Raw genomic sequence first — 14,342 nt, forward strand, 5'->3', positions numbered from 1 at the left:
GTGTAAGTCCTCAACAGATCGTTATATGAAAATCTTAAAACTAACATTTCAATAAGGTATTTGACTGCGTGTTAGGTATCAATAATGGCTGAGTGCCAGATTAACAAATTAAATTAACATTTAATAACCACAACATTTATTTATGTATTACATGTGGACAATAGTTATTATTATTTGGAGGATAAGGATGCATCTTTAACTGACAAGCAAAACACGCGATTATTGCAAACTCGGACTAACAATCACGAGGCTAACCCTGCAATATCTTATGAGCTGTGCTTGCGTATTTTACATTTAATTCCATGGTCAAGCGTAATTAAGCCATCTATATCTCTCCTGGCTCTATAAATGAAATCAGGCCTTAAGTGTGGTAAGATCTACCGTCACCGACGTGAGGGCAAAATGACAATGCCGATTACTGATAGCTCAGGTTGCTTATCGAGTCCATTTTCACAGACGAACAGTCATTGTCTATTATTGCGCATGATGACTCTGAAGCTTTAAATAGACTTAATTTATGATATCACTTCTCATAAGCTATCTAGTAGCTAACAGAACGCAAGCAAACTCCCGTTTATTAAATTCATTCTTAGTGCATATAAGTTTTAACCGCTACTGCTGCATGCTGCTGCGAATTGCTGTAAACTATATGGGAAAATGAAGTCGTCTAAAGAGGTGAGTGCATAACTCAGGACCCAAACCGAGACACTGAAACATCACAACATGTCACGTAGCCTAATCCAGTAAATTCCGTCGCGCAAGCTAGATCCTGTATCACTTTCAAATTCTTATACAAATGCGCAGTCAGAAAGCTTAGGTATACATTGTTAGAGGTTCATTTGTTCCTGTAGTATTTCATATTCAAATACGCAGTCCGATAGCTTATGAAAATAATAGTTTTAAGTTTTTCAAGTCGGATTGTAGCCTATCGCCATTGCCGTTTATCGTATCGCTATATTGCTGCTCGCGTTGGTCGAGATCCAATGACTGTTAGCATAATATAGAATCGGTGGGTTCAGGAGGGTAATACGGAGCGCCGTGCTGGATCCCAACTGCCTCGTATCACTAGCAGTCGAGATGACAGGCATCTTATCCGCACGGCTGTAACGGATCGTGCAGCCGCGTCTCGATCCCTGAGTCAACAGATGGGGACGTTTGCAAAACAACAACCATTTGCACGAACAGTTCGACGCTGCATCACAGATAGGAGCTCCTCCGATGGTGTACTCAACGACGAACCTGGGTGCACGAATAGCAAAACGTAATGGAAAAATGTCACTTTTTCGGATGAATCCAGGTTCTGTTTACAGCATCATGATGGTCGCATCCGTGTTTGGCGACATCGCGGTGAACGCACATTGGAAGCGTGTCTTCGTCATCGCCATACTAGCGTATCACCCGACGTGATGATATTGGGTGCCATTGGTTACACGTCTCGGTCACCTCTTGTTCGCATTGACAGTGGACATTACATTTCAGATGTGTTACGACTCTTGGCTCTACCCTTCATTCGATCCCTGCGAAACCCTACATTTCAGCAGGATAATGCACGACCGCATGTTGCAGACCCTGTACGTGCCTATCTGGACACAGAAAATGTTCGACTGCTACCCTGGCCAGCACATTCTCCAGTCTCTCACCAACTGAAAACTTCTGGTCAAAGGCGGCCAAGGAACTGGCTCGTCACAATACGCCAGTAACTACTCTTGGTGAACTGTGGTAACGTGTTGAAGCTGCATGGGCAGCTGTACCTGTACACGCCATCCAAGCTCTGTTTGACTCAATGCCCAGGCGTATCAAGGCCGTTATTACGGCCAATGGTGGTTGTTCTGGGTACTGATTTCTCAGGATCTTTGCACCCAAATTGCGTAAAAATGTAATCACATGTTAGTTCTAGTACAATATATTTGTCCAATGAATACCCGTTTACCAACAGCATTTCTTCTTGGTGTATCAAGTTTAATGGCCAGTAGTGCATGTTACAAAGCGTGTTGTTGTTGTTGTAAGTTTTCCTGTACCTATAGTAAAGCCACCTCTGATGAGTGACGTCGTTTGTAACCATACACACAGTTACCATGCATGTCAGCTACGGGTTGGAAGTCGGACTCGATCTGACTGCAGCATTTCAGCTGAAACTAAACCATCAGTAGGGACGCCGTTAGAGACCTTTGTAAAACACCAGAGTAAACATCTACGACGCCACGAAGGACAATAGTGACCAATTATTGGGTCTGCATCATCATGTTACGCGCAGTCGGCTTGTCAACCTGGGAATTTGCTCGACCCGGGCACTGGATTCAGAGGAAAGTGGTATGGAATCCTTTCCTGTCAGCTGGTTGTGTTGAAAACATACACCGCAGAGGCCCTCCTAGTTCGACAGGTGAGCATGATATTCGACATCTACAACTTTTAAGTGAAAGGAACCGTGTGTTGAGTGCTCCGGAACTGAATTCGATGTTCAAAGAGGCTACAGGAAGTCGCGTATCGCTTTTATATTGTTACGAGACGATTGCATGATGCGAATCTCTATTCCCGACGATGACGGCTAGACCACGTCGTACACCACAACACTATGGACTCCGTTAGAGATGGACAAGAAATCATGCAAAATAGGCGACCTGGAATTTGCGTAGTGTGTTGTTGATGGACGTTATTTGTATCTGTTTGTATAGCTCGCGCAGGATACGGTGGCTGACGCGCACTGACCAGATTTCGTCCGAAGCGTTGGTCAAGTTCATACGTTAACCGGGAAGGAAAGGCCGACAGTGCCTGAAACCTTTCGGCCAGTCGGCGATTACAGAATCGAGGCGCATACCTGCAATCTTTCTCAAATAACTGTACAGAAAGCATTCGGTAAAAGAAAAAATATTTTTACTTTAATTATAGCTTTATATTTCTGGTTCATGATGAGGTGCCCGTCATTTCGTTAATGGTAATAGTTATTGCGATATTTACTTGGAAGTGAAACACTGCACGATATTCCAAAAGTCTGCAAAGGAAAATACAGGTTGCTATGATTATGCGTTTAGTGCATATTACATAATATGCTGCAGAGTATGGAAACTATCTAAAGCACTGAATTTATCTTCAGAGTTGGGTGGCAGTCTCTATTTGTCATCAATCGCGAGAAAATTGATCTGATGTAGGACACTCATTTGCGATCGCGCCACGCCAGAGGTAAAGCCAGAGTTAAAAATCTCCAACGTTCCTCAAATTTCATGAACGATTTGAGAAATTGAAATGAGATTCTGGAAAACGGTAGCACACAAAGAGGAGAATATTTTGTCTTATTACGCAAAATTTCATTACCTACCTTGTTATTCCACTAAATACAGACATTTTCCATGAAAGAATACAATTTTAAAGGGCTGTCGATAACTACTGAAACGAAGAATGCTATGGGTTTTGAAGCAACATTAGTGAAGGCATTACACGTTTATTTTGCACCTAGAATGTGCTTTTTCGTAATCTGCAGACCTTACTTTCCCTCAGTTTCTCGCCGGCCGCGGTGGTCTAGCGGTTCTGGCGCTGCAGTCCGGAACCGCGGGACTGCTACGGTCGCAGGTTCGAATCCTGCCTCGGGCATGGGTGTGTGTGATGTCCTTAGGTTAGTTAGGTTTAAGTAGTTCTAAGTTCTAGGGGACTTATGACCTAAGATGTTGAGTCCCATAGTGCTCAGAGCCATTTGAACCATTTGAACCCTCAGTTTCTCACTTAATAAATTTAATAAACTACTTTTTCAGAATTCTTTGCAGCTGCCTCTGCGCAACATATTAGTGAGGTGACACTGTGTAAAAACCACTGCGTTTTGACAAAAGAAGCATATTTTAACCTGGCAATCCGAGAAATATGTAGGTGTTACTCAAAATTTTCCGCTCGTCACGCTTCTCTGAAACTTACAAGTAGTTAACAAACCAGACGAAAAGAAATTTCTCCATTTTCGATGAAATTCTTTTTAGAAACTAACCAAAGCAGAGGTGACTGAGGATTTTTTATAACTGCCACCATGCAAGTGTTCGCGAGGAGGGTCACCACTTAAAATTTGCAGAAAATGTGAACGTAGGTTTAAGTTTATAATGCCACTTCCCCTGCAGCACTCGGCATTTCCCCTACTGCGCCTGCCCCTAACCTCACTACTACCATGCTCCACCCATAAGTGCTGCCATCTGCGCATCTACAGGCTACTGTATTCTGCATGCACTATACCCTAGCATCCACAGGGAATATTTAATGAGACAACCTGGCAATTTCGATGCTTCCAACACTGTGTCTCACATGTGCAGTTGGATGTTGTAGGATGGCATTACATATGGTCTTTACATCGCTCATACCTGTTTAGGGCAATCTCTCTGCTCCATGGCACAAGGACGAGATTCTACAGCTATTAGTGGGAGGATTGTATCACGATCATTTTTCTGATAATTATATCTTGACGAATGAGAACACGCGTGCTCATCGTGCTGCTCCCGTGATAACATTCCTTCAGGGTGCCAGGAACACCAGAACTGAGTGCCCTGCCTTTTCTCTGTACCCATTCGGTATTTGTGGGATCGACTAAAATGGCAACACGTGCTCTGCACGACTTACACGGAATCACCATTGAAGAGGGGAAAAACTGGATCCACGATTGGCTTGATGAGTGATGGCAAGCCACATTGAATTAAAGCCTGCATCCGAACAAAACGACTTACTGACATAGCTCAAGAAATCTGTGAGAAACCACCCACAGAGAAAGACGATGTTCTCGTGATGCTTTTCTTTTTTGCGATCTGAGCACATTGCAGATGAATATACACTCCTGGAAATTGAAATAAGAACACCATGAATTCATTGTCCCACGAAGGGGAAACTTTATCGACACATTCCTGGGGTCAGATACATCACATGATCACACTGACAGAACCACAGGCACATAGACACAGGCAACAGAGCATGCACAATGTCGGCACTAGTACAGTGTATATCCACCTTTCGCAGCAATGCAGGCTGCTATTCTCCCATGGAGACGATCGTAGAGATGCTGTATGTAGTCCTGTGGAACGGCTTGCCATGCCATTTCCACCTGGCGCCTCAGTTGGACCAGCGTTCGTGCTGGACGTGCAGACCGCGTGAGACGACGCTTCATCCAGTCCCAAACATGCTCAATGGGGTACAGGTCCGGAGATCTTGCTGACAAGGGTAGTTGACTTACACCTTCTAGAGGACGTTGGGTGGCACGGGATACATGCGGACGTGCATTGTCCTGTTGGAACAGCAAGTTCCCTTGCCGGTCTAGGAATGGTAGAACGATGGGTTCGATGACGGTTTGGATGTACCGTGCACTATTCAGTGTCCCCTCGACGATCACCAGTGGTGTACGGCCAGTGTAGGACATCGCTCCCCACACCATGATGCCGGGTGTTGGCCCTGTGTGCCTCGGTCGTATGCAGTCCTGATTGTGGCGCTCGCCTGCACGGCGCCAAACACGCATACGACCATCATTGGCACCAAGGCAGAAGCGACTCTCATCGCTGAAGACGACACGTCTCCATTCGTCCCTCCATTCACGCCTGTCGCGACACCACTGGAGGCGGGCTGCACGATGTTGGGGCGTGAGCGGAAGACGGCCTAACGGTGTGCGGGACCGTAGCCCAGCTTCATGGAGACGGTTGCGAATGGTCCTCGCCGATACCCCAGGAGCAACAGTGTCCCTAATTTGCTGGGAAGTGGCGGTGCGGTCCCCTACGGCACTGCGTAGGATCCTACGGTCTTGGCGTGCATCCGTGTGTCGCTGCGGTCCGGTCCCAGGTCGACGGGCACGTGCACCTTCCGCCGACCACTGGCGACAACATCGATGTACTGTGGAGACCTCACGCCCCACGTGTTGAGCAATTCGGCGGTACGTCCACCCGGCCTCCCGCATGCCCACTATATGCCCTCGCTCAAAGTCCGTCAACTGCACATACGGTTCATGTCCACGCTGTCGCGGCATGCTACCAGTGTTAAAGACTGCGATGGAGCTCCGTATGCCACGGCAAACTGGCTGACACTGACGGCGGCGGTGCACAAATGCTGCGCAGCTAGCGCCATTCGACGGCCAACACCGCGGTTCCTGGTGTGTCCGCTGTGCCGTGCGTGTGATCATTGCTTGTACAGCCCTCTCGCAGTGTCCGGAGCAAGTATGGTGGGTCTGACACACCGGTGTCAATGTGTTCTTTTTTCCATTTCCAGGGGTGTATATGCATGTGTCACAGCCAGTTTTTGTTCTCTGTGCTACGAATTTGGAGATAAAGGGACGGTGTAAACCTTTTGTTGGTGCGTGTATACTACAGACAAAACAAATGATGGCGTAGGGATAGTCAACTGTTGGACTACTATGCGCCAGAGAAAAATGTAAGCAGTGGGGTGCCTCAGGTCAAAAAGGATGTAAAGTTGGTACAAGATGTTTCAAGTCTAAAGAAAAGAATAAGATATATGGAGAATCTGGTGATACATAACATATGCAAGAACAAATAGGGAACAGTATTAAATTATAAGACGACCGCTGGAGCGTGGTATAATTACGTCGACACTGCTGCTTCTCTCACCTCTATTCATTGAGAGACAGATTTAATCCAGTGATTGATACTTCGAGGGAGCAATAATGACGCATACTATGAACAACAGTTATTGTTATGAAGTCACGAACGGTACTATTTACTATTGAAAACAAGATACGGCAAATATTTTGAAACATTCACAGTTAACTAATATTTTGTGTGTTACTATATAATTTCTGTCATTCCACACGGAAACTCTCAAATGAAACAGTGCCGGCCCGTACATGTTCCCAACTCGACTGTGCGGTTCGCGCGACACATCTCTACCTACCGACTGTAGACCGCCAACTGCTGCCTAGCATTGGCGCTCAGAAGCAATAATCATACTTTATTCAAAAGCATTGTCATTGGGCAACGATTACTTCAAATTTTTACCACGGCGAAACCAGAAGTAGCTGCAACATAGTCACTGCGATTAATCAATTCTAAATAGTTAGAAGTGATAGTAAATAACTCGACATGTTATGATAGAGGATCCTCACAAACTGAAGACTGAAAGAGAAGTGCTCGTATTAAAAAGATTGTATGGTTGGGATGCAGCCTGTTTTCGCATACGTTCGAAAGGAAAGACGGAAATAAAATAAATATTCAAAAGGTGAAATGATATCAGTGCTAAGGCACCCTGCTGACGTTTGGCAGTAGGAGAAATCTGGATGTAATGAGGAACAAATGAAAGATGATTAACAACAAAACTGAGACAAAACTGTAGACCCAATAGAGGCTGAAGAAAGAGATTAGAATATACAACAAGTAATTGAGGACGTTGTGTGTGCTACTCTCATATGAAAAGATTAACATATGTGAAGAAATTGTGGAGGGACGCGTTAGACGAGTCATAAGATAGATGGCCAAGAACAGAAAAATGTTACGCTAGATATCTCTGAAGCAGCTTACACACCACGATGCTACTGCTACTATGGAGTACGTTGATTGTGGATGAGTGTTTCCAGTTTAGAAAAACCCCTCTGTAACGACTTTGTATGCCTATATTCCCAACCAAAAAGCGTTTATGGGCCACGAAGGAGACTTCTTGTCCTCGCAGGAGGTAAATATAGAATATAAACACCTAACTGTTCTGTCTGGAAGAGTTCAGGTTAAGACTCAACAGCTCTAATGTACTGAAACTAGTAACAGCGGAATTTCACTATGCGGGTGAACCTAGCTAGTACCGAATAGTAGCGAAATCTTTCATTTGTAATGGAAGGTGGGTCAGTGTGGAAATTCCAAAAGTATCCATAAAGACTGGATGGAATGAATTCACACACGAAAGTTATGTAGATGTACCTCAGTAAGTAATTGCTATGGTAGGTACGATTGTACTCCAAGTTCCAGCAGTCCTTTTATGTGCTACGCAAAATCCAAATTATGAGCAGCCCTGACACGAAGTGAGAACGTGAAAGTAGGAGCAAATGAGTGCTTTGTCCAGACTGAAGATGCGGACCAAGTCCGTATACCCTCGCCAAAGGTATTTGGATATGGAGCACTAAAACGGTTCTAGATGTCTCCCTAATGACGGTTTAGCAACGTATGATATGAGCTGTTTCTTCCACAAACGCCTTAGCGTTCACCATCCACGTGATGGCCGTTGGCGGAGTACTGAGTAGCAGAACGTTTTTCAGGACTGCTCTCCCTTAACTTGTCCTACATACGTTGCGTTAACCGCAGTGTGGCAACGTTGCGTTAACCGCAGTGTGGCAGGGTACATTCACTGCGGACCACTTCTAAGTATGACGCTTTGGAGTGCCAATGGATGCACCGGTTATCACCTTTTTCATTTTGAGGGAAATCTTCACAGCAACCGCTACCATGAAGGAGCTATGAAATGCAGAGGTACTTTCCCATTCCACATGCCATCGTTCAGGAAACAACGATTGCTCTTCTTAGAACGACAAGTACCACTAATTAAGAGATCTATTACTCAATAAATGGCTCACATGTTAAAATAGTTTGAGAAACTGGTTGGTTGAAACCTATTCTTAACGTTGCTTCAGAAAATGTCGCTTTATACATTCTTGGACAAACCTCACGGAAAGAGATATCGTTACATGTGTAAGCTCCCTTTGAATCAATGATTTCTTTCGCAGTGTGTAAGAAGATCACAGAATTCACACATTTATACTCTGTAGTTTTCTAATTGTTTACATTTGAGTGTTGTCATGAATGTAATCTGTCGAGTGAAGCGCATTTCAATCACAGGTGTCATACTTGGATTTAATTTCCAGAAGTACTTGTTTCCGACATCACATCTGTATCATGTGAAACATCTTACTGGAGACGAACTATGTACGTGTACATGTATTTTTTTATACTTAGCCTTTAATCGTACGACTTTTTTTCTAGACAGTTCCATAATACAAGTATGTTGCACTAAGTATTGTCTGCCTTTATTTTCAGAGCGAGGAGCAAAGATGAACCAGACGCTGTCAGTTGTCTGAAGAGGACCTTGTGCATGGCATTCCAGTAAACTAAATCTTAAGACATTTCATTAGGCAAGAAACTGGAAGAGCAGAGCCACGTTTTATGTGTCTTCAGAGGAATTACTGTATATTTTTTGTTACATTCTCAACGCAGACAGTGACACAACGTCTATTTTTCTGTGCCCGTATGAGAAATGAGAACTATCGAGTGTTACGTCCATTTAGTTTACTACACGACGATGTAATTGTTAAAATTTTCTAACAATATTGATGAAAATAGGTAAGTTTACGATTGTTGCTGATAATCGGAAACAGTTCACTGTTTCTAACACCTGAGTTCACTGGTTGTGGTGCTCGGAGACATTTCTATATGTGTCATTGCCGTCCAATAAATATTCCAGTTACCTACTTCGTACTTCTTAATATTAGTTAGAATGTGATATAAATTTGAAAACCTGCTTCAAAAATCCACGTTAATGTAGAAGGCTCACAATCACGTTTACTAATGGATTAGTGAGATCTTGCGTTGGAAGAAGATCAAATTAAGATGGTGGCTTAATGTCTACTATGTTACTCAGTCACATCATCTGCTCAAGTTAATACGAAGTTTTTTCAAGTTTACTTAGATATTATTATGTGCGAAAATTATTGCAATCTACGAAGTGAACATAATTGTACGTATTTTTCGTGTTATACACACATCAAAAATAGTTTTTCATCACCCCAATCCCAAAACTCCTGAAGATTGACATTGACTGTGGAAATTGCATCAAAGACAAAGTCCCTTTGACTGTTCAGAGATATCACTAAACCAACCCAATGATGTAAGGAACCATGCATGAGCAGCACCTACTAGACGCAGGGGGTCCGTCCGACAGCCCATCAGTTCCAGTGATTCCACCAGGAAAGAGGTACATGGCTCACGTTGTCTGTAGTTCAACCATGCCCAGACGGTCAGTACCGCGGCTCGATTGCGTCCGCATTGTTACTTTGTGCCAGGAAGGGCTCTCAACAAGGGAAATGGCCAGGCATCTCGGAGTGAACGAAAGCGATGTTGTTCAGACCTGGACAGAGAGAGAGAGAGACAGGAACAGCCGATGACATGCCTCGCTCAGGCTGTCCAAGGGCTACTGCTACAGTAGATGACCGCTACCTACGTATTATGGCTCGGAAGAACAGTGACAGCAACGCCACCGAGCAGCTACAGGACATCGTGTTACGACTCAAACTGTGCGCAATAGGCTGCAGGATGCGCAGCTTCACTCTCGACGTTCATGACCATATGTCTTTGCAAACACGTCACCATGCAGTGCGGTACAGATGGGTCCAGCCACATGCTGATGGACCGCTCAGAATTGGCGTCACATTCTTTTCAACGATGAGCGTCGCATATGCCTTCAACCAGACATTCGTTGGAGACGTGTTTGGAGGCAACCCGGTCATGGTGTACGCGTTAGACACACTGTCCAGCGAGTGCACAAACGTGGAGATTCCCTGCTATTTTAGGTGTCATTATATCCATCGACTTAAGCAGCTGGTGGTCATGGAAGGTGCCGTAACGGCTGTACGTTACGCGAAAGCCATCCTCCAACCGATAGTGCAACGGTATCGCAACATATTGGCAAGGCATTCGTCTTCGTGGACGTCCATTCGCGACCCCATCGTACACGTCTTGTGAATGACTTCCTTCAGGATAACGACATCGCTCTACCAGAGTGGCCAGCATGTTCTCCAGACGTGAACCCTATCGAACATGACTGGTATAGATTGAAAAGGGCTGTTTATAGACGACACGACCCACCAGCTGCTCTGAGGGAACTACGCCTTGACGAATTTGTGGATAACATGCCACCACAAATACAGGCATGCATGAGTGTAAGATGATGCGCTACTGGGCATTAGAGATACAACAAGCAATTTGTGGTTTTCATGAGCAATAAAAATGGCGGAAATGGTGTTTATGTTGATCTCAAATCCAGTTATCTGTAGAGGTTCCTGAACTTTCGGATCCGTGGTGATCCAAACCTTTTTTTTATATATGTATTATGTTGGTGCATAAATACGTAGCAGTTTCACATAAGTCAAACATAACGGACACACGTAACAGAGACTTTAGTCACCAATAATAGCCGGCCGAAGTGGCCGTGCGGTTAAAGGCGCTGCAGTCTGGAACCGCAGGACCGCTACGGTCGCAGGTTCGAATCCTGCCTCGGGCATGGATGTTTGTGATGTCCTTAGGTTAGTTAGGTTTAACTAGTTCTAAGTTCTAGGGGACTAATAACCTCAGCAGTTGAGTCCCATAGTGCTCAGAGCCACCAATAATATGTTCAGCTTCACTATTTACAACAGTCTGCCAACGCTCAGATGACTTTTTGATTCTTGACTGTAGATATCACGTGGTACTGAGGCGATAAACTCGTGGTGACATGTGAGTGCATTTTCGTCTGGAAGGGAAGTCCTCGAACAATGTTCGTTAGGGAGAGGAAAAAATGAAATTCTGGAGACGCCAGATCGACTGAATAACGTGGCTCCAGAATGTCTTCCCAATCAAACTCCTGTAATATATATATATATATATATATATATATATATATATATATATATATATATCGTATTATAGCAGTGTGAGGGGAATTGTGCCTGCAAGACGTCTCCGGTTTCGACAGTAAATGTCAGCAGTAGTGGTTATACCTCGGGGAAACTACACAATAGACCACACACCGTAACTCTTCTATCATATGTATAACATTAGCTTTTCTGGGTGCGTGCACGTCTTTGTATGGAGCCTTGCTGCTTTTTTTTCCTCACATATTCGTTTCTTTTCCTTGTGTTAGCATCAAGACACTATTTCTCGTCACCAGTAACAACACAATATAGGAGTGGTGGGTGTTGTTTACAAGGCAGTTGATGACGAGAAAGCAGTAATGCACAAATTTTTTTTGTGCTTTTGCCTCAGAACATGCTGTACCGACACACCCATCGTATGAAAATGTCCCACGATGATGGAACAATCGCAGTTCATCATATATTACTGTTCTCGAGCCCACTGACGTGGATCATTTTGGTTTAATGCGTTTCACCGATCACTGTCAGACCACGAATAAATTCTTTCCAGGGGCTCCTGGCGACACACTTAATGTCAAAAAGATACTCCTTAGAATGAGAAAACCATTTTTTCCCGTTTTTTTTTTTTTTTTTTTTGTCCACTGCCGTATCCTTATATATGGCGCAAATATTTCTGGCTGACTCCTCTGCTGTCCCATCCCAAATGAAGTCAAACCGAAGAGTATGTCGGAAATGTTCCTATTTCTCAACTTAAAACTCCAGTTTCTAGCTTCCACAGAGCCACCCGCTATCTCAGAGCGACAAAATGACGTATTGTCAAGTTAAATTACAACAGTGAACTACTAATAATCAATTGGTAAATAAACCCATAGCAACCGGAATACCAAAATGGGAAAAAACACTACGAAGTAATGCACCAGCCTAATAAAAAGTGTTAAATTGGTAGTACATAGGGAACTGCTTATGGTTTTGCGGTTCTAAGACAGTTACGAAAGGAAGTAGCTGTCAATATATTTTAGTGGTAAGATTGCTTGCATTAGCTATGATAACGAAAATAATTACCCTTTTAACTCACAATTGTAGATACAACTGTGGAATAGGTATATACGCTAGTAAAGTACTTCAGAGTAGTCCTCAGTATTATTTAAGAAAGTTAAGTTATGAAAATAACACGTTTATTAGGAACTGAAGCATGTGGTCGTAAGTAAGCACCTGTTATATAAGACACTATGGTTTCATGGTTGTGCAAATTGGAAATTAAGGCGCTAGAAACTACATATTAGAAACACTAGGGTAACGCTAAATCTAATTTTAAAGTAAACAGCAAATACATCACAGGTAAGTGAATGCAGAATACTTATGCCTCATTCTATGAGGTCCACAAAAGGGAAATCATTGTAAGTTTGGTGCAGGATCTCAGAGTATCAAGAGCCAAAATTGTTCTTTTAAGAAGATATTGTCTCGCGATGGCCACTACAAGTTTCCCGATGTGCTCCGCGATATAATCCCTCTCTCAAGTGTATATGACGTCCCTAAAAGACACAGGTACAGTATCTATAACGATACTAGTTTTCAAATACTGGTCTCCTCGCTGACACTTTTTCCGTTAAGTCAAATTTTTTTCCAATTATTCGTTAATTCTTGTTTTACCTTTCACAAGGTGACCAATGAGGAACAACTTTTTCTTTGTAGAAAATCTGCTATCTCCTGTACTGTTTAAATAGATTTTTTGCCGTCCGTTGCGACTGTATTATCTGCTAACCCAACTGGAAACAGAAAATGAACTGAACGTTTTAAATCATCTAGGCTTTTTTTTTCTTTTTGTTCATTAGTCTACTGACTGGTTTGATGCGGCCCGCCACGAATTCCTTTCCTGTGCTAACCCCTTCATCTCAGAGTAGCACTACGTCCTCAATTATTTGCTTGACGTATTCCAATCTCTGTCTTCCTTTACAGTTTTTGCCCTCTACAGCTCCCTCTAGTACCATGGAAGTCATTCCCTCATGTCTTAGCAGATGTCCTATCATCCTGTCCCTTCTCCTTATCAGTGTTTTCCACATATTCCTTTCCTCTCCGATTCTGCGTAGAACCGCCTCATTCCTTACCTTATCAGTCCACCCAATTTTCAAAATTCGTCTATAGCACCACCTCTCAAATGCTTCGACTCTCTTCTGTTCCGGTTTTCCCACAGTCCATGTTTCACTACCATACAATGCTGTACTCCAGACGTACATACTCAGAAATTTCTTCCTCAAATTAAGGCCGGTATTTGATATTAGTAGACTTCTCTTGGCCAGAAATGCCTTTTTTGCCATAGCGAGTCTGCTTTGATGTCCTCCTTGCTCCGTCCGTCATTGGTTATTTTACTGCCTAGGTAGCAGAATTCCTTAACTTCATTGACTTCGTGACCATCAATCCTGATGTTAGGTTTCTCGCTGTTCTCATTTCTACTACTTGTCATTACCTTCGTCTTTCTCCGATTTACTCTCAAACCATACTGTGTACTCATTAGACTGTTCATTCCGTTAGGCAGATCATTTAATTCTTCTTCACTTCCACTCAGGATAGCAATGTCATCAGCGAATCGTATCATTGATATCCTTTCACCTTGTATTTTAATTACACTCCTGAACCTTTCTTTTATTTCCATCATTGCTTCCTCGATGTACAGATTGAAGAGTAGGGGCGAAAGGCTACAGCCTTGTCTTACACCCTTCTTAATACGAGCACTTCGTTCTTGATCGTCCACTCGTATTATTCCCTCTTGGTTGTTGTACGTATT

At 43.5% G+C, this 14,342-nt stretch overlaps 1 protein-coding gene across 1 annotated transcript in view; it reads left to right on the forward strand.

The window, feature by feature from the left end:
• The window catches only part of LOC126262972 (zwei Ig domain protein zig-8-like), a 392,864-nt gene extending 383,522 nt beyond the window's left edge, over positions 1–9,342 (forward strand). The window contains exon 10 of the mRNA XM_049959922.1: positions 8,973–9,342. The gene's annotated coding sequence lies outside the window, so the exon portion shown is untranslated. The remainder of the gene's footprint in view (positions 1–8,972) is intronic.
• Positions 9,343–14,342: the final 5,000 nt, after the last annotated feature.

Source organism: Schistocerca nitens, chromosome 6 (assembly GCF_023898315.1).
Source record: "Schistocerca nitens isolate TAMUIC-IGC-003100 chromosome 6, iqSchNite1.1, whole genome shotgun sequence".
Classification (NCBI taxonomy): Eukaryota; Metazoa; Arthropoda; class Insecta; order Orthoptera; family Acrididae; genus Schistocerca; species Schistocerca nitens.